This window comes from Myotis yumanensis, unplaced genomic scaffold, assembly GCF_028538775.1.
Source record: "Myotis yumanensis isolate MYYU_CA2020_CCGP unplaced genomic scaffold, mMyoYum1.0.hap1 SCAF_13, whole genome shotgun sequence".
Lineage (NCBI taxonomy): Eukaryota > Metazoa > Chordata > Mammalia > Chiroptera > Vespertilionidae > Myotis > Myotis yumanensis.
The window spans coordinates 6,270,108-6,291,718 of record NW_027223764.1 but is presented as its reverse complement, the minus strand read 5'-3'; positions in this window follow the sequence as shown (position 1 = coordinate 6,291,718).

The window sequence follows — 21,611 nt, the reverse complement described above, 5'->3', positions numbered from 1 at the left end:
AAATATCCAAGCACATCCCTGAGCCGGGGCCCCTGCACCTGGGCCGTTTCCAGGAAGGCTCACGGAAATCCTCCCAGGGGACTTTTCAGGTGGACATGTGACCACCCAGACTAGCGCCTGGGTCCTTTCAAACAGGATCCCAGAGCTGAGCACCTGCCACTGTGGGTCTGACCCTTGCTCTCCACATCCTCTCCGCCTCTCAGGCTCGGTCACTCGCAGCTTTTACTAGTAGAGAAGCACCGGGCACCTCCAGGAGGACGCATGCATTATTCCGATTTATCGACATTGTTGCTTCAGCCGCCAAGCCCGGGGTTAGATTCCAGTCAAGGGCACATACCTCAATCCCGGCCCTGATGGGGGCGCCTGTGGGAGGCAACCAATCAATGTGTCTCTCCCTCTCTCTCTGTCTCTCCCTCTCCCTTCCACTCTCTTTCTAAAAATCAATGGAAAAATATCCTCAGGTGACGATCAACAAGAACAATGAAAAGACACAGCAGTAGAAAGGGAATCTGCATCGTATTTAACTAGGCGGGGTGGGGGGGAGGGCGGGTGAGAAGAGCCGTACAGGTTTTCAGGGTGAACTTGGTGTTAAGAATGGAGTGTGAGGGTTATTTCGGGGACAGCAGCAACAGGAAAGGCACCGGGAAGCAGGAAGGTGGAGAAAGGCGTTTCCAAAGAAGCTCACACGGCTCTGAGAACAGTCTTTCCTGCCTCTGCTACTCCTCAGGAGACAGGTTCTGAACCGCCTTCAATTACACATGATATTCTTTGAAAGCTGCTCCCCACAGAGGCCGGGACCCAGGGGACCCCAACCAGGTCACCTGCAGGAGGCACGTGGCGCTCAGGGTCTGACGGAGTGAATGCACATACATGACCTTTCCCTTGGCTATTATTAATAATAATACTCAGGCTGTGTGATCCGAGGCAGGAGATTGTCCAGCATCAACCTCCAAAGCCCTGGTCCCTTCCCCACGTGGAAACCCCACCCCACTGAGCCGGACACTCTTCCCTGAGCCTCCCTGGACCCGGCGCTCAGATTCCCGCTGCGAAAGGTGCCTCCAGGCCCGGCCACGGGGCCCACGAACGTACCGGCCCGTGAGAGCCCTGGTGCGTGGGGCCTGGGCAGCTCGGGGCCGTTCCGGATGCTGATGGACGGAGCCCAGCTCTCAGCTATCAGGACTCCAGGTGCGGCCCCAAACCACGTGACTCCTCCTGGGAGACAGAAGTGACTGAGAGTGATCGCTGCCCCGCTGTTCCTCCAAATAACCTGCAGACCCAGGAGCAGCTGGTGACAGTCAGGGAAATGCTGCCCTTTCCCTCCACGGGGCCGCCTGGAGAATTCGGAAGAAGTGGAACCAGCAGGCATGCAGCAGGAGCCGCTGTGGGATAAACTGTGTACCTGGGACTTCCTCCTTTATGTGAGTCTTAGAGGTTCATTGGGGTTTGTTCTAGGAACTGTTAGTGTGTTATTTCCCCCAAAAAATAATATCTTAGCAGATCCTGGGGCGGTGAGCAACAAGATGACCCCGGCCCCACCTCCCCCAGCTCTGAAGGCCAAGAGCACGCCACACACACAGAGCAGCCAATCCGTGCAGAGCCCTGGAGGAACAGAGCGCCACACCCACTTCTCTGCTTTTAGGAGCCAGTGACCCCCTCGGTAACGGGGCCTCAACAAAACGGTTAGAACCTGTCCCCACGCAGGTGACTTCTGTTGGAGCCTGCTCTTTCTTGCCTGCCCCGAGCTCTGAGTCTGCACAGAGCCGCTTGGCACCGAGTTCCCTGAATTCTCACAGCAGACGACAGGTGGGGAAACTGAGGCACAGGGACACAGAGCGGTTCACCCGAGGCCACGGAAATGAGACGGAGGAGGATTCAAACCGCACTCTGGCGAGTTCCAGAGGCCACATTCTCCACCTCCACCTGGCACCGCGGGAGCCAGGAACCCACCTGCCCCAGGTGCCCGGGCCCATGGTCTGCTGCCACTGCGCACTGACAGCCCTGCGGACACTGAGCAGAGCGCTGCCCGGGCCCCAGGAAACCCCGGCCAGGTGGGCCAAGAAGCCCCGCTGCTCCGAGCGCTCAGCCTGCTCTCCTCCGGCCACCGCAGCTGCGCGGCCCCAGGAACAGCAGGCTGCGCGGAGGCGCTGCAGCTCCTAACATGCCCCTCTCCGGCCCCCCAGCACCCACCTGTGGAGGCCTCAGCTCCGCATGCTGACTCAGCCCTCAAGAAACCGCAGAAAGCTGCCCGGCGCCTCTCCCAGGGACAGCTGTCCTTCCGAGGGCCTAGGACGCGCCTGGACCATGCTCCTGAGGACACACACCTGCCCATCACTCGGCGGCTCACTTCATCCTCCCAACCCTGTGCAGCGGGCGGCACGTCAGGGGATCCCTGTGTTACAAATGAATAAAGGAGGTGCTGAGAGGGCTCTGCCCGCCGACAGAAGCTTTAGGGCAGTGGTTCTCAACCTTGGCTGCACATTAGAATCACCTGGGAATCTTTTTAAAATCCTGATTTCTGGGCCTCATCCTCCGGAAATTCTGTTTCTTTGTGACTAATGTTGTGGCCCCACCCCATAACAAAGAAACAGAATTTCCAGAGGATGAGGCCCAGAAATCAGGATTTTAAAAAGATTCCCAGGTGATTCTAATGTGCAGCCAATGTTGAAAACCACTGCTTTAGGGGAAGAGCGGTCTCGGTGCCATCTGCTCTGCCCACAGATCGCCAGCTTTCTCCTCCACTCCTTACTGCTTTCTTCAATGTTCCCAAGGACCTGAGCACTTGCCTTGAAACACTAACCCACAAACTAGTATCCCAGACAGGGCAGCCGGGGCAGCAGGGTGCAGTCACGCAGGTTGCACACCGCACAACTCCAGGGGGCGCCATGCACACGGACGACAAGGTCTGGAGCTGTGCCCTGAGTTGTCCCCACACAAGCCTGGCTCAGCCTCTCCCCCACTTCCACAGAGTCCAGTGTCCCCTGACCTGGTCGCCGGGGTTCTTTCCACGGGGGACGGCCACATCAGCCTGGACAGACATGTCGCCTGTCCCAGTCTGTTCTCACCCTAAACCGAGTCCCTCCTTCGGCCGGGGAGCGCCCCCTGAGAGCCAGGGGCTTTCTTGCTGTCGGGTGAATGGGAAATCCGTGCTCCACAGCCTCAGCTGCACCTCCCCTGCCCACCTGTCGGCTCCATCTTCCAACGGGGCTGTGAGGGCCTTCATCAGGGTCTGAACAGACACCTGCACGAAAGAAATAGAGCTGGAGTCCCGGGGAAAAGGACCGAGGAGCACCCGGCGCTGTCGGCCGCTAATGGAATCCCAGCACCGGCTGGACCCAGGCTCATCCCAGTGACTCACCCTGCTCGCTGGTCACCAACAAGAAGGGGAAAACCGAGCCCTGCAGACCCACCCTTTGGAAGAACAGGGAGAAATTCAACGCTGAGCCACAAAACGACCTCACATCCCTTTATTACCCTCATTAATTGCGTGCTACTTATGTGTTCCGTGCTTTTCAAAATTCCTCCAGGCATCACCTCCCTTAGACCTCACAACCAGGCAGCGTGGTGGGCCCTGTTAGTGCACCCATTTTAAAGATTGGCAATTGGAGGCACGGGAAGGCAGGGTGATGATCTTGCCTGAGGTCCCTGGGCAGGCTGACAGCAGAGACCAGCTCTGGAGCCCCAGGATGTTGCTACTCCCACCTCACAGTGCATCGTCCCTCCAGGGCCTCCCCTGTGCCACCATTCCCCCGGTGCCAGCGATAACGGTGAGCGGAATCCATCGCAGGCCCCTGCAGAGGTGGGGGGGGTGGGGGGGGGCAAGACGAGCATTAATCCATCACACAGATGATGTCCAATGCGCGGTGGTGAGCGTCCGAGGGACGATGCAGGGCTAGCAGAGCGTGGTAAACGGGGCCCGTCTGGTCTAGGGGGCCAGGGCAGGCTCGTCTGAGAACTGATGAGAGTTGAGGGATGTTAACAGGGGTGAGGCGTGTAGAAGGAGGAAGATCAGACCCTGTGGCCAGAGGGCAGAGGGAGTTCCGAGAAACTGGAAAAAGCCAGTGTACAAATCAAAGAGAGTACTTACTGGAAGGTTCTATGTGTCGAAAATTCCAGAAAATGCAAACTATATAGACAGTTTGCCCGGCGTATACGTATGACAAAACTCATCACACTGCCCACTTCCATCCATCAACCCCCCACGGAGCTGGTAGGAGATGAACGTGTGGAGAGCCAGCGTGGCTGCAGCGCAGAGAGCAGCTCAGCCAGGCTCATGCACCTCTGCGGCTGAGCCTCTGTCTGCAGGCAGCGTCTTAGGATCCCAGGGCTGCCCCAACCAAGGACCGCAGACCGGAGGGCTTCAGCAACAGGAATGTCTCGCCCCACCGTGCTGGGGCTGGAAGCTGGAGAACAGGGTGTGGGCAGGTTTGCTTCTTTCTTCTTCTTCTTTTTTTTTCCAGAGGAAGGGAGAGGGAGATAGAAACATCAATGATGAGAGAGAATCATGGATTGACTGCCTCCTGCACGCCCCCTACTGGGGATCGAGCCCGCAACCCAGGCATGTCTCCTGACCAGGAATCGAACCCTGACCTCCTGGTTTGTAGGTTGAGCCATGCCGGCCGGACAGGTTTGCCTCCTTCTGAGGCTGAGTGAGGCCGGTTCCTGGGGGTTGGCTGGCCGTCCTTGGCTGGTAGAAGCACCCCCCCCGCCCCGCCCCGCCTCTGTCTTCACCCGGCCTTCTGTGTGTGTGTGTGTGTGTGTGTGTGTGTGTGTGTGTCTCCAAATTTCCCCCTTTTTTAAGGACACCAGTCACATCGTATCAAGGGCCATGCGTCATCTTAACTCATTCCACCTGCAGTGACCCTAGTTCTAAATCAGGTCAGATTTGAGGTACTGGAGGTTAGGACCTGAATGTCTAAATTTGTGGGACCACAGTTCAACCCATAACCGGCAGTTTGAGTATAAAGCATAACTGAGTGAGATTGGGGGGGGGGGGCAGAGAGAAGGGGGAGAGGCAGGTGAGGAGGCCTGAGTAGAATTCCGTTCTATCATTTTACCCCAGAAACCTGGCCGTCGCTGAACCTCTCAGACCAGAGCCTCTATTTTCTTCCCTGTAAAACAGAGATTAGGGTCCATGCTTCCCCTGCCACGAAGACGGTCCAAGGATCCAAGAGGAGGATCGGTGGCAGTGTGCTGACGCAGGCCCCGTCTGCCACGGCTGGGCCCCTGGAGAAGCCTCCATCCCACCCAGGCCTCCCTGGGTGCTCGCCGCGCCCGACTCCGGGGACCCAGAGGGAAGAAGGTAGGTCCCTTCCCACACACTCAGTTAGGGAAGGAGGCCTACCCATGGCGCCTGTAAAACGAGGGCCAGCTGCTGGCCATTGCGTCACTCAGCGGGGGAGGGTGGGTTTGCACAAGCGGTAAAGGAGGTTAAAGGCAGCGTCGTTCCCAGCATCAGAGGCGCCAAACCCGCGGGGTGAAGGCAGCCTGGGGGTGCGGCCTGCCGGGGAATCCTTCACCTTGGCCGGCTCAGCCACGACATTGGGGAACGTGGAGAATCGGCCCAGGCAGCTTCTCCCTTCTTCCCTGCAGGCGCCGGGTGTTTTATGGTCATCCTGTGAAGGTCCATTAGCAACGTCCCCGGGAAACGGCTCCTTCAAGGTCGGGGAGGTGTGAGCCAGGGAGCAGAAGGAGCCTCACTGCACAGGCGGGGGGTGCTCGGTGCCTCCCGATTAGAGACAGGGAGGCAGCGGTCGGAAATGAGGCCACACGTGTTCCAGGCACATCTTCTGGTTAAAAGGAGCAGCGCTGGTGGCACAGACACTGCTCAGGTGGAAAGGGGGCTGGGGTCCCGGGAAGCCCCAGGGGGGATGTCTTCCTCAGCCTCCCCACCCCGCCCTGCGGCTCAGCTTCCAGCCGGACTCAGCCAATGGGAAGCCCCAGCAAGAGGGTGTGGGGTGGGAGGAGGGGGGTGCGGGGGAGGGACTGAGTCTGTCCCAGATGACCAGGCCCAGTGCTCGCCCTCTGGGCAGCTCTATGCCAGATGGTCTCCTCCAGCTCCAGGCTCTGAGGCCACTCCCTGCCCTTGACCTTCCAGCCAGGGGTGGTAAGCGCTCCCTCCCCAGGGGATTTCTTTCATCCCCGCCCTTCCCTTGTGAGCAGTCCCTGCCCTCCCTCCCCTCAGGGACCTCACTGGGTGTCCCACCTTCTCCAGACCCGGTCCTGGACAACGGCCACCTCCTTCCTGGAGCTGCCACACCAGGTTCCGATCCACCGGGCAGGGACCTGAGTGTGCACTGTTCACACCCACACGGTGCCCGCCAAGCAGCTGTGTCAGGCCCTTTCCCTGCCAAGTTCATGGGCTGAGGGCCGTGGCCAAGATGACAAGTGGAGCCCAGTGAGCCTGGGAGAGAGGAACCAAGTGTTGGTGACCAGAGCTTGGCAAGGCCCAGGGGTGGCGTCCCCCAGTCCCCCTCCCACTTCCCTCCCCTCCTTGCCCCGAGGCCAGAGGCAGGGCTCTCCTCAGGCTCTGGCTTCTGGTTCCTAGAAAAAAGCTCATCCGGTTTGCAAACATCCACGGAAAGGTCATCGGGGTCACGCTGAAATCAGGCCTGGGAGCCAGAAACCAACAGGACCGAGACTGGCTAGGCTCCCGGCCTCACCCCGCAGGCTTCCACAAACCCCCCACCGAGGACGTGGGGAAGGTCCAACTCTGACCCCTTCGCAGGTGTGGGCCCCCAATCAGACCGTGATGCACGGATTGGGGGCAGGCAGTTTGTCAGAGACGTGATCCCGGAAGCACAGGCTCCTGGAAGGGGACAGGTGTGGTGGGGAAGGGAGGAAAACCAACAAGGGTGGGTTAATGAGCACCGACCACTGTGGCTGGCCAGGCTCGATCCGCAGCAAGTCCTGGGGGGACTGGGCAGGGGCCCCTGGAGTTGTCCCACAGAGGCCTGGAAGCTGAGCATCCTACCAACCCTCCTGCCCCCTGTTAGTTGGAGTTTGGGGGATGCTCTGGGGCCAGGACACAGCCCTGGATGGAGAACACGCTCAGGAAGTGAGGCAGGAAGTCACCAGTGGGCAGGGACTCCACAGGTGACCTCAGGGGTGGGCCAAGCACTTGCCCTCACTTCTCTGAGTCTCACCGTGAAATGGGCCAAAGAGCATGGGGACCGCTGAGTAACAGAAGCGTCAGGTGCCCTCGCGGTTTGGTGCCCGGCACTCAGGGAGGCTCTGTGCAGACGGCCTTGTTGGTCCAGGACGACTGTGGTGCCGTGTGCACAACATGCACACACCTGTCCCAGAGGGATCCTCACGCGCAGGCCAGGACACTTCTCGGAGGAGGACGCGTTTAAAGAATGGGTAGTATCTGAGCAGAAGATAAAGGCTCCATTTCTTTCTCTTTTTAAAAATGTTTTTATTGATTTCAGAGAGGAAGGGAGAGGGAGAGAGAAACAGAAACATCAATGACGAGAGGGAATCATTGATCGGCTGCCTCCTGCGCGACCCCCACCCAGGCATGTGCCCTGACCAAGAATCGAACCACGACCTCCTGGTTCCTAGGCCGACACTCAATCACTGAGCCATGCCAGCCGGGCAAGGGTCCATTTCTTTAGTGGAGTCACTGGCACTTCGCCTCTGGAAGGAGCCTCAGAGGGAACCCAGTGATCCCTTCAGAAGAAAAGCCGGGTAACCAGGGCCCAGAGAGGTGAGGGGACTCCTGGGGGGAGGCCGGTGGCCCCACTCCCAGCCACGAAGCTCTGCCTCCTCCACATGGCCTGCCTCCTGCAGATGGCCACAGTGGCCTGGGCGCCATGAGGACCCGTGCCAGTTCTTGGAGGACCAGCTGCCTGGGGCTGCCATCCAATTCTCTCAACACGCAAGAGCCTCCCAAAAACGCCCACTTGAAACTGTGGTGAAGCCAAGTGTCAAAACCCAAGAGAGGAAATGTCCTCCTGATCCCAGACCCAGGTGCCCTGAAATCTGCCAGGTGAGTCTCATTCTTCTGATTTAAACCCCTTTCATTCTGTAAACATGGATTGAGGTGTTCAGGAGCCAGGCATTAAGGGCCAAGGCCTGGAGGGGAGACAAACTCAAATCAGTGACAATAATACCGTAAACGTGAGATGATGGAGAGCAGTTCGGTGCTACAGGAATGAGGGTAAGGGAACGGCTAACTGTGTCTGGGGGACACAGCAGCTGATGGCCGAGTTGGGTCTTAAAGGATGCATGGGAGTTTGTGAGGCAAAAGAAAAGCATTTTGGGGAAGGACACTCCAGGTGGAAGAAACAGCCTGAACGAAGAAGGGAGGCATGGGATGCTCGTGCCCAGCTGGAGGAAAATTGCCAGGGCAATGCTGGAGTGGGCGGGGAGAAGAGCTGTAGGCGTTGCCATGGCAGCTCCAGTTGTTTGCGCCCACATCTGTCCTGATTGGTCAGGGCCAGATGGGGAATCATTTAACCCTCATGCCTGCTTGGATGAGAGCTGGCACGGCAAACTATCAGAGGATAGTTTGATCAGATCGGTTTTTACAGAACCATCTCTTTGAGCTGAGGCAGGACAGGCCTGATGCCAGGGAGAGACGCGGGCAAGAGCCGGCCCTCAGCTCCCGGGGCCTGTTGGCTTCACCTCTCACGGCTGTGATTGTCGGGAAATCAGAATGTCTGAACTTGAGCTCTGGAAGGTCCCTCAGAGACCACCCAGTTCATGTCCCTTGTTTCACAGATGACTTGCCAGAGATGCAATCAGAACGAATCCCGCAGTCAAGCGTTCAGCCCGGACTGGAGTGCCCACTCTGCACCAGGCACTGCCCTCGGCCCGAAGGACAGAGCAGAGAACCAAGGAGCCATGGCCTCGGCCCTGGTGGCATTCACACACTAATATGGGAAACCAAGTAAATAAAAGCATTCGGCTCGTGGGAAATAAAGAAGAGGGGTGCAATGCACGGGGTGGCGATCCATGGCCTGCGGGCCGCGTCCTGCCCTCGGCCTCTTTTTGTATGCCAACAAGCTAAGAAGTGGCTCACGTGTGTAAAGGGTGGTAAAAACACAAAAAGAAAAAGAATATGCAACAGAGACCCGATAGCCCCCAAGCCTAAGATGTAGGCTGCCTGGCTCTGTACAGAAAAAGTGTGCCAACCCCTGCAGAGGGCAGTGGCCGGGGCGGGGGCGGGGGGCTCTCTAAACCAGCAGACTCTGCGTTCCTGCCTTGCAACGTGGCCTCTGGCTGCTCCCCCGGAGCTGCCTCCACCTCGACAGGATAAAACACTGAAATGGTTCGTCAGAAGTTCACTGGAGTTGGCAACCTGCCTGCAGCCAAGAGTCCGGATTTCCGGACCCTCCCTCCCCACCTGCTGTCTGGGGTCTTACTCAAGTAACCTGGTTCTCAACTTGGCCACCGCTGCGCCTCCTCCCACCAACCAGCACACAGGAGCCTCACGCAGGCAGCTTCCCCCATGGACCCCTAGTCCCCCCACTCACCTCCTACTCCTGCCCGAACTACTCGTCAAAAATAGACCCACATGGATCCCTATTTCAAGACACCTCCTTGGAAACCCAACACCCAGAAACTCTGGCTTCTTCTCTTTCCGTCAAATGCATCTCTCGGCCCACAGCTCAGAGTTCGACTTTACAAATCCTGGCCTTTGGCAACGAAAGAAGAAATGTTTATGTCCTAATGCACAATTGTGTTTGGGGGAAGAAAAGGCCACAGAACATTCCAGCAGCAACTGTGACACATTCCATCACGTTTCTGTGCAAAGCAGAAACAAAGGTGTCTCATACAAGAAAAAAGAGTTTGTCCTATCCATGCCCAACACAGAGTCTTTCTTCTCATCCAGCCCTTCGCCCTAGAACAGCGATTTTCAGCCAGTGTGCCGCAAGGATTTTTAAAACATGCAATACTATTTATTCAGGGGCACTGGTCTCTTCTTCCTTAGATTGTCAAATTTAAAAAAAATGACACAGCCAACACAACAATAGCCATCCAGTGAGAAGGTCCCGTCTTGAGCCATAAATATATAGGTCGTATCATAGAGTTGCATCTTATTGGTCACATTGCATAATAAGGTTGTGTCTGATTAGTTAATTCTTGGTACCAGAAATCCTTATTGGCCCCTGCTTTCTTAAAAAGTCACTTTGGAGCAAAAAGGGTAGGTAATTACTGCTATTATTTTTTAATTACACCTTTTTTTCTTTTGTCAGATCAGCTCCTGTGTGCTGGTTGGTGTACCACAGGACTTTAGTAATTAGTTTGTGTGCCATAAGATGGAAAAGGTTGAAAATTTCTGCCCTGGAAGATTCTAAGAGGCCATTTTCTTTGCAGTTAAATTGGAGCCTCCTGAGAAATAAATTACACCTGAATCATTAACTTTGAAATAGTTACCTAACCATTCCCTAAAGTTAAAACAGCTCCCAGATTCACACGAAGTGACACCCTAAATTCTCACTACGGTGATGGGGAGGACGTCTGGTGAAAGATGATGGGTGATGTGCCAGCCAGCACGGCCAAGGGTGAACCCAAGTAGGGGCAATGGAAAGATTAAAAGACAGACAAGAGAATGAAGGCTGGGTCTCGGTGGGAGCTGCCCCTCTGATGGACAGCGCCAACGCCCACAAGCCGTGTCTTTATTTTATAGCAGATCCACGAGGCAAAGTAAGGGCGTGATCAAGATGTTTACAACATTCTCCCGAGGTTTCGATCCTACTCCACTACATGCACCTGACCTCTATCACTTAGGCACGAGGGGCCACGTGTTCGGACCATAGGTTCAAGCTCACAACTCTAGCTTTTGGCTATAATTTTGCTGGGAGGGCTCTGCCCTCCAAGCTGGGACTTGCACGTGGCCACGAGAGGACTGTGCCTTCTCATCAGTCCAAGGCTTGAACCTGTCCAAACACTGTAGCCGCGCCCCACAGGATGAAAGGCGTGAGATTCCTCCCCGAATCCCATTAGAACTGTAGTCAGGGGTTCTTTAAAGGAATAAATGCACTAGAACAAAAGGAATGAGAAACAGCAGGAAGCTGGAAAGCAGATGGATAAGTTGTAACTGATAGAGTTAGGACCAGAAAGTCAAGGAGAGAAAGCTGAAACCCAACCTGATTTGCACTCTAGAACCCCGAGCCGGAATAGACACCTGGCAGGAGGGGCCACGCTGGGGTTGAAACATGATGACGGCTGGAAGTCTGCCTAAGCAGCAGTTAGACCCTGATGACTCCTCCCACTCCTTGTCCTTGGCCAAGCACCCCGCCTGCCCCAGAAAGGACAGGAAGCTGGTTCTGTGGAGAAAGGAAAGCAGGATCCCTCCACTGGGGGGACATCGAGGAACCTTGGGGAGGCAGGACCTGTGCTGAAAACAGGAAATTAAATCAAAGCTGGCGTATTGGGGATGGAGACCCACAACCCTCTTCCCCCACTCGGATTTCAGAACGCTGGCCCAAAAAAAGCAAGAGATTGCAAAATTCTTCATGGGGGCCTCTGACCGGCAAAGGACCCGGCTGTGTTTTATTCCGGGTAGCCGGTTCTTGTGTTGTGTCCTCTAAGGACGAGTGATGGGCAGGTAAAAGTGCTTCCCCTGCTTCCTTCTCAGGAATGCTTAATTTAGAATCGACTTCTGTCAGAGAAGACACGATTTCCTGCTCTGCTTCCTACCGTTTCTGCTGTAGATGGGGAACAGCAAGCATACTGTTTGACATGCAGGTTTACAAGTCTGCAGGTTCTAGTCACGTTTCTGTTATTGTTGTTTCTCAAGACAGCTGAACTAAATCACCTTCCAGCAGGCTCTCCACTTGACCTGCAATTAGCATTACCTGAGGAGGCTTTGAAAACGTACCTGCCCCACAGCCCCACCCTCCAGAGGGTCTGTCTTAATTAATCGGGCCACCCTAGTTCTAAGAGCTCACCAGGTGATTCTGATGTGCAGCAAATGCTGAAAAATCACTGAAACGAAAACACTGGAAAAGTGAAGCCTGCAGTTGACAAACCCGTTCATTCAATCAGAGCAACCAATCAGCATTTGGGTATCTATTTTTAAATATGGCTAGACAGGCAAGGGTCACCAGATATCTGAGAAAAACCTCTAACATGAAAGACAGACCAAAATAATCTAGTATAGAAAAGCAAGTTGGAGGAACCAGCAATGATACAGGAAGACAAAAACCTTTGGGAGAATGGGAGAATCATTAATTTCTCAGATCTTAGATCATCAAGTAAATTAGCAAAAATATTCAATCCATGAAATCAGAACAAGATGCTCTTTAAAAACAGTCGAAACCAATTATAATCTTATTAAAGCAGAAATGAAAGCCTCGATAAAGGGTTGGAAGGTAAAAATGAGGAAATCTCCCCAGAAGTAGAACAAATGCAAAGAAAGAAAAACTGAAGATTAAAGAATAACTTCAAGAGGTGCAACATCAAAATAATGGGCACCCTAGAAAGAGACAGCAGAGAAAGAAGAGGGGAGGCCCAGCTGGCGTGGCTCAGTGGCTGAGTGTCAACCTGTGAACCTAGAGGTCACAGTTGTATTCCCGGTCAGGGCATATTCCCAAGTTTCAAGCTCAATCCCTAGTAGGGGGCGTGCAGGGGGCAGCCGATTGATGTTTCTCTCTTGCATTGATTTTTTTCTCTCTCCCTCTTCCTTCTTCTCTCTCTAAAATCAATTATTTATATATATACTAATGTATATGTATATATATACATATATACACATACACATATATATGTGTGTGTGTGTGTGTGTTTAAAAACAATTCAAGATGAAGGTCCTGAGTTTCCAGACTGAAAAGCTTGCCAACTACCAACATAATGGACTAAAACAAAACCACATGAAAGCAGGTGATGATTGGACGTCAGACAGAAGATTCTATAAGCTTCCACAGAGAAGAAAAAATGTCTACATTACAAAGGATCTAAAATTATGTTATTGAGTTTCCATCTGATGCTAGAAGACACTGAAACAACTCGAAATTCTAAAGGAAAAGTATTTTCCATCTAGAACCCTGTTCTCCAGCTGAACTGTCAGTTAACGTAAGACTAGACTTCCCAAAGCGAAAATGTTCTCTTGTGTGTCCTTGTTCCGATTGTTACCGGAGGAGATGTACCACCAAAACGAGAAAAGGGAAGACGCGTAATCATCCAGGCAGCAGGGAGTCCATCGCAGGAGAAGGCCAAGGGGAAAAAACAGGATATTAAAGGGCGGTCCCAGATGACCACTGTGCAACAGATCTAGAAGGCAACTAATCCAGGTGAACCTGGAACTTCCCCAGCTGCCCTTGCACGAGGGTGTGAACACGTGACCTTAGCCCCACCAATCAGTGGATCCATGTGAGGTTTCATTTCTGGAGAAAGAAAACAATGTGTAGAAAGGTGTCAATGAAAATAAAAACACCTGCTTTTCAGGTGACGGTAAAGGGGGAGGCGTGGGACCTTCAGGGACAGCAGCGGTGGAAGACTGACATCCAGCCCTGTGGTCTGAGCATGTCCCTGGCTGGGAGGTCTCCACGCCGGACCTTCCTCTCCCTGGAGATTCTGGAGCTGAGAACACCCTGCGATAAATCCTCTTCTAGCTGGAGCGCTTCTGTTCTTCGCAACTAAGCACCTGATGGGTAGACTGTGACCAAACAGGTAAGGCTGAACTCATAAGTACACAGAAAAGTAAGCAAACAAAAAGGCACTTATTAATTCCAAGAAAGAACGTGCAAGAAAGGAATGTAGGTATGGCACACCACATGGCTTAGCTGGGAACAGTATTTGTTTAACCCTCCTAATGTGAACACTGAAGCCTCCTAGGAGTTATAACTGTATCAGAAGAAGAGGGGAGAGGGCACGTGTGTGTGTGAGGACAGGAGGCGTCATTGGTTTTCTGCTGCTGGAACAAATGACCACCAATGTGGTGCCTTAAAACAACACAAACGTGTTTTCCTACATTCTGGAGGGCGGGAGTCTGGAAGGGGGCCTTCTGGGCTACAATCAAGGTGTGTGCGGGGCTGCCTTCCTCCTGGAGGCTCCAGAAGAGAACCCCTCGCCTTGCGCACTCGGGCGCCTGGCAGAACTCAGTTCCCTGCCGTGGGCAGCACTGAAGGCCCGTGTCCGTGCCGGCTGGCAGCCGAGCGCTGGCCCCACTCCTTTCTCAGGCCCTTCCTCCCCTTTCAGAGCCCGCACAGGGGCCTCACCGCTCTCTGCCTCTTCTTCCTTTGTCACATCTCTGACCCACTCTTCTGCCTGTCACTTTGTAATCCTCACCCAGAGCTATTTTCCTTTGATTTTTAGAGAGTGGAAGGGAGGGGGAGAGACAGAGAAACATCTCTGTGAGAGAGACACATCCATTGGTTGCCTCCCACGCGCCCCGCCCCACTGGGGTTGGGGATTGAGACTGCAACCGAGGTACATGCCCTGGATGGGAATCGAACCCATGGCCCTTCAGTCCACGGGCTGATGCTCTATCCACTGAGCCAAACGGGCTAGGGCTACTACCTGTCACTTTTAAGGACTCGGGTGAATAGATTGAGCCCACCCAAATAGTCCAGGATAACTTCCCCATTTTAAGGTTCTTAACTTGAATCACATCTGCAAAGTCTCTCTTTTTTTTTTAATATATTTTATTGATTTTTTTACAGAGAGAAAGGGAGAGGGATAGAGAGTTAGAAACATCGATGAGAGAGAGAAGCATCGATCAGCTGCCTCCTGCACACCCCCCACTGGGGATGTGCCCGCACCAAGGTACATGCCCTTGACCGGAATCGAACCTGGGACCCTTGAGTCCACAGGCCGACGCTCTATCCGCTGAGCCAAACCGGCTAGGGCTGCAAAGTCTCTTTTGCCACATAAAGCAAAGGTCTTGGTCAATGACAGACCGCGTATACCACGGTGGTCCCCATAGATTCTAACGGAGCTGAAAAATTCCTATCGCCCAGGGACACGGCAGCCAGCGTGACGTGGCCGCGGCACGATGTCAGCACAACGCAATGCTCGCGTGTTGATGGTGACGCTGATGTAAACAAGCTACCGTGCTGACAACTGTATAAAAGTACAGCGCACGCAGCGTGTGCGCCCTGTGCCTGGTGTGTCTGTTCACTACACTGGAGTGTTCGTTGTTAGACTGTACTCTCTCTACTTAAAAACGAGTTCGCTGTAAAGCCCTGTGCTGTCACCCGAGCAGCAGCCTCAGACCTCTGACGTTGACTGCATCTCTGATTGCGGCCTTGCCTCTTGTGCTTGATTTAAATCTACAGATGGAAAGATGTGTACATCTAATAGTTTTATAACAATGTTGTTTTATGAATTCAGTGCCGCCTAAGTGTACAGTGTGTGTAAAGTTTATAGTCACGTAATGTCCTAGGCCTTCACCTTCACTCTCCCTCACCCTGTCTCACCCAGAGCAACTTCCACTCCTGCAGGCTCCACTCACGGCCAGCGCCCTCCACAGGGGTACCCTCTGCTCCTGTGCGCACTCAAGGTGGCCCCAGCACTGCCTGGCTCAGCCCATGAGGTCCTGCTTTACAACGCAGTGTGACTCCCTCTGGAAAGGGGGTGATACACTCCGGGAAGGTGGAACCCATCACCATGGACACCAGGGGGCGCCTTGGGGGCAGTGCTGCACCCCGCCTGCAGCTCTGGCTGGAGTCGCTCCAGCCAGTTTGTTTCCCTGCTGTCCCCATCCCAGCTGGTCCTGGCAGAGGGTGGCAAAGGGTCAGAATTTCCCCAGGGGGTCAGCTCTGGGAGGAAAGCTGGAGGGACCCCGCCCAGCACTCCACGGTTTACATTCTCACTTCATCCTCACACCAGGGCCTGGGGAGCCCCTGCCCCCGAGCATTGATCGTGCGACCGACCGACCAACTGACCGAGGTTCAGCAAAAGCAAAACCACACACCTGAGGCCCCTTGGCAAGCGAACAGCAGAGCCCAGCTCCTAGCCTGGTGCCCGGGAGGCCCCTCCTGCCTCCTCCCTGAACTGTCTTGTCACCTTCTCTGGGGGAAGGTTTGATCCCAGCTGCCCAGAGGCTCTTTGGAGCATTATCACATTGTGTACAGAAGCATATGAACCTGGGGGAGGGAGGGGACAGCGAGGAAGACCAGCACCGGCCACCCCAGAACATGCCACGTGAGCAGTGCTTTTTCTCATGGGAAGAGACTCTCTCAGTATGGACTTGCCTCCCCTGCTGCCCACGCTCCTGCTACACTCACCGTGGACTCACCGAGTACTGTGACCTCCTAGAAGTCACAATCGTGGTATGTAGTTAAGAGTCAGTGTGAGGAGGGAAGGGTGACTTCTACAAATCAAAGCAAACTATGGGGAAATTGTGAAATTAATATTTTTATCTTCACCAATTTCAGACTCATCAAGGGTCCTTTCTGGCACTTTGAGACCAGCAGGTGTTATGTTGCAGGAAAGAGTTATTTAAAAGAATCCTGCCCGGCTGGTGTGGCTCAGTGGTTGAGAGTCCACCTATGAACCAGGAGGTCACGGTTTGATTCCCCATCAGGGCACATACCCGGGTTTCAGCTCGATCCCCAGTGTGGGGCATGCAGGAGGCAGCCGGTCAGTGATTCTCTCTCATCATTGATGTTTCTCTCTCTCTCTCCCTCTCCCTTCCTCTCTAAAATCAATAAAATATATATTTTTTAAAAAACAAATCCCTGTCCTAACTGGTTTGGCTCAGCGGATAGAGCATCAGCCTGTGGACTCAAGGGTCCCGGGTTCGATTCCGGTCAAGGGCACGTACCTTGGTTGCGGGCACATCCCCAGTGGGGAGTGTGCAGGAGGCAGCTGATCGATGTTTCTCTCTCATCAATGTTTCTAACTCTCTATCCCTCTCCCTTCCTCTCTGTAAAAAATCAATAAAATATATTTAAAAATTAAAAATTAAAAAAAATTAAAAAATGAGTCCTGCCCCGCCACACCGCAATTGAATTTACTATGAAAGGGGAGCTGAAGGAAAACCAAGCACTTTCTAATTTATTACAGGGAAACAGTCCAACTGTCTGCCAAGCTTTCTGCAAGTCGCAGGCCTGGGAGCATGTTGCTCCTCTGAGTCCATTTTTTTTTTTTAATCCATAACTTTTATTCTGGCAGCCACACCGAAAACAGAGCCTGTGTCCCAGGGTTGCATCACAGTGAATAAATCTGAACTTCTCACCAAGAGCTGAAGCTGTCTGTGGTCAAGATTCCTGGGAGGAAGTCAGCTGCCCCTCCATCCCAGCGGACCACTGTCCCCAGCCACGGCCCCACCAACACAATGGGACCCGCCTCTGACCCCCGGCCCGCTCCTGGCTGCCTTCTAAGGGGCCAAGACGCATTCTGATGTCAGCTCCGTCCCCGGCAGGTGCCAGTGCCATGGCTTTGGGCACTCTCAGTGCTCCAGAAACAGTTCTGTCTGTTCTCGCAGCCTGTGGATGGCGAGGCCATCGAGGCACTGCCCAAGCCCAGCCTCATCCCTGAAGTAGGAATGTTGGCCGGTGGGGCTAGATCTGTTTGCTTTCTTGCAAGGTCTCCTTGCCAGGTAAGTTCAGCCCCAGCTTGGCCTTGAGCAGAAATGGCAGCTGCTGCAGAAAGGGTCTCAAGGTGGCCACATGCTCATCCCCACCCCTGCCCCCCCACCCCCACCCCGTTTGCTCAGTCACTAATTGTAATGACCTGTGGTCTACGAGCTGTGGGCCCCCAAAGAGGAGCAGGGCAGTCCTGCTGAGGAGGAGGACAGTAGCAAGTGATAACAATGTACGCAGGAGTAAAAATAGGAGTCAGTGCCCTGGCCAGTGTGGCTCAGTTGGTTGAGCATCATCCTGTGCACCAAGAGGTCACCAGTTCAATTCCTGGGTTGCAGGCTCCATCCCCAGTAGGGGGTGTGCAGGAGGCAGCCGATTGATGGTTCTCTCTCATCAATGTTTCTCTCTCTCTCCCTCTACTTTCCTCTCTAAAATCAATTTTAAAAACTTAAAAATATATATGTTAGTAACTCCAAAAATGTGCATGATTGGGGACACTGAGAGTTGGGGGACAGAGGGAGTCAGGTCTCCTTCAGATGCCCAGAACAGCTCAAACAAAAAGGAGGTTTACTGGCTCACACAATGGGACGTTCAGGAGTATCTGCTTCACGCGCAGCTGGGCACAGAAGCTGTGCAATGACGTCATTGGGCTCTGTCTGCACACAGGTGCTCTTCCTGTGCAGGCAAGACGGCCACCTGCAGCTGCAAACTCCCAGCATCCCAGGGGAGCAGAGACAGTGAAAAGAGCACTTCTCTTCTGCAACGTTCTCACATCAATCTCAGGGAAGAGTCTGACTGGCCTGTTTGAGTCACATGCCCACCCCGGAACCAATCCCTGTGGCCATGGGCATCGGATTCTCCGATTGGTCGGCCCATGTCATGACCACAACTGTGGCAGGGGCAGAGGTGTGACTGACAGCCCTAGCAGGAGCACCTGACATGAGGGAGTCCTCCAGAGAAACCCAGAAGAGTGTGGGAAAGCATGCTCGGCAGACGAAACTCACCTCCCCAGCCAACTGCCCAAGGCTTTGCTGAGGAGGCGCACCTGAGCTGGCCTTGATGGCTGGGCAGGACTTACCAGGAGAAGAGCAAGGAGAGCAGAGGGAAAGGTGTGGGACAGGAGTGACCCCAGAGAGTGGCTGGGAAGGAAAAGGCTTTAGACCAGCGGTTCTCAACCTGTGGGTCGCGACCCCTTTGGCGGTCGAACGACCATTTCACAGCGGTCGCCTAAGACCATCCTGCATATCAGATATTTACATTACGATGCATAACAGTAGCAACATTACAGTTATGCAGTAGCAACGAAAATAATTTTATGGTTGGGTCACAACATAAGGAACTGTATTTAAAGGGCCAGAAGGTTGAGAACCACTGTTTTAGACTAATTCATATGTCGAAAGCTAATCCCCAATGGGATGACATTTGGAGGTAGGACTTTGAGGAGGTCATTAGGTTTTGAGGGTGGGGCCCTGACAAATGAGATTAGTGCCCTTATCAAAGAGGCCGTGTGAGGACACAGAGAGAAGAGAGCCGGCTCTGAGCCCCGAAGCAGGCCGCCACCAGACATCAAATCCACCGCTGCCTTGATCTTAGGCTTCCAGCCTCCAGAACTGTGAGAAATACATTTCTGCTGTTTCTAAGCCATCCAGTCCCTGGTATCCCGTTAGAGCAGCTCAGGCTAAGACGGAGGGGAGAGCAAAGGAGATCCACACAGGTCCACCCACCTGCCTCACCCTGCTCCCATTCTCACCTCTCCAGGGCCCACAAGGGGTTTGAACCTGGGGGTGGGGCAATGGGTGTGGTGGCAAGGGCGGTTGCGGGGAAACACGCAGGACCCAGACTTCCACGGGGGCTGTTTGGGAAATGGACTTTGGCACTCAGGTGTGCAACGCAGAGAACCCGGCAGGAGGAAGGAGGCAGAGTGGGCAGGCGCAGCTACCAAGGCCTGCCTGGCGGATGGACCTGGTCTCTGTGGCCATGCGGCTGCAGTCTCCAGGGACAAGAAAGGACAGTCACTGCTTTAAGGGGCTTTCAGAGCAGAGGGAGCAGCACCGATGAGCCAGGAGCACGGTATCTGGAATCTAACATCCTGGGTTTGAATTTTTTGTATTTTTAAATAAGTATAAGCACGTTGTGAAGTACATGGTTGTCTCACCACTATGCTGTATACCTGTATACAGAATAATATTGCCTATAAACTGTAACTGAAAAACAAAATTTTTTAAAAAGTATTACTATGCAAAAAAAAAAAAAGTCACCCATAATCCCAGCACCTGGAGATGACTACCGTTAGCAATTTTATATCTACCCTTCTCTAGTTTTACACATTTTCACATACTCCTACATATTTCACACCAAATGTTCAGCGGCCACGCTGCCTGCTAAATGTTTCCTGTAACAAAACGGGGAGGTCCTCCTGCTTTGCGGCCTTGTTAACGTGACACGCAGTAACGTTCTTCATGCCATTGCCCGCCTTTAACTTAATGGTGAGGAAGCTGGGTTCGGAGGAGGGAACAGCTCATCCGGGGCCCCGCCCAGCCCAGGCCGCTGCTGGTGATGGGTTCCTCCTGAAGGTGACACTGTGGTCAGCCTGGGGGCGGAGGCAGCAGCCAGGGCAGGTGGTCCCACCACGCTGTGGACTCCCCAGCAGATCCCAGGGCTCCACCTCACAGCCACCTGCGGGGCAGCCACTGTCTTCCTGGCCAGGCCCTGGACCCTGCCTCCCAGAAACCGCCCTCTCCTGCCCTCCAGCTGGGCCGTCACTGAGCAGAGAGATGGCCCCAGACGTTGCCTCCGGCGGAGAGACAAGGTGTGATGGGTTCACCCAAAGGCCATGGGAGCACCCGAGCTTGTCCAGACGGTCAGGATCCATCTTCGGGCTGTCAGGGGACATGTGGGATGCTCTTCCTGTGGCCGGACGATGAATGCTCTGGCTCTAGGAAGGGAGCTGTTCATCAGCCAATGTGACAGCCGTGGACATCAGGGGCCCTGGTGATGCATCCAGACTCCTGGGAGGCAACTCCATCACCCTGAACCTTCCCAGGGGGCTGGGGGAGCGGAGAGATTCAAGGACAGGGCTGCAGTCTGCTGAGGGAAGAGAGGAAATTCCCCGCAGAGCAGGGCCGAGGGGTTCAGAGTCGGCTTTGGAGTCCATTCACCTGGATTCAGACTCCCTTCCAGCTTCTGCTGGCTGTGACCTTGATGTGGTGCATTCCCTCTCCGAGCCTCACCTTCCACATCTGTGAAATGGGATTACCCATAATACCTCCGTCCCCGGGTTGTTAGAGAGTAAAGGAGGTGACAGGGTAGAGCTCTTAGACAGTGCTGGACACATCCCTCACCACGGTCTTTATCTGCTTGGTGGTTGAGGAAGGAGAAATATCACATAAGTGAACGCAGGCACCCAATGGACTCCCAACACCAAACTATGTGTGAATCATTTTCTAAACTGTACTCTGCATGTCCTGCCTTTCTTGAACAGAGTAACTGAAAGGTAAGATTCCCCAATAATTCAGAATGAACATTACCAGACGATCATATCCTGCCATCATACAGTGATAGCCACAGAGGTGACCGGATGCAAGTTGGACTATTTGTCCGAATGCTAAATGGCCCAACCCAAGGCGGCTGGGTTCTGACAGTGCCCATATCAGCTGTTTTACAGATTGCTGGTCTCTGTGTCAGGTTCTCGGTTATTGCTTCTCTCTGCCCTCAGCAGGCCTTGCTCCACCCAGCACCAGTTCCTATATCACCACCACCTCCTATATCACCACCACCTATGGTTTCAGCTGAGAAATCAATCAAGGAGCCTGATACAAATGTATGTAAAGTAAGAGTTAATAGGCGTGGCTCAGTGCTGAGTGTCGATCTATGAACCAGAAGGTCATGGTTCCATTCCCGGTTAGGGCACGTGCCTGGGTTTCAGGCTCCATCCCCAGTGTGAAGCCTGCAGGAGGCAGCTGATCAATGATTTTCTCTCATCATTGATGTTTCTATCACTCTCTCCCTCTCTCCCCCTCCCCCTTCCTCTCTGAAATCAAAAGAAATATTTTTAAAAGAAAAGTTAGTAGGTCCCTAGAGAGGAGCCACTCTTTTGCATAGTAGAAATGCTTCAGTCCAGCCACAGTCAGTTTGGCT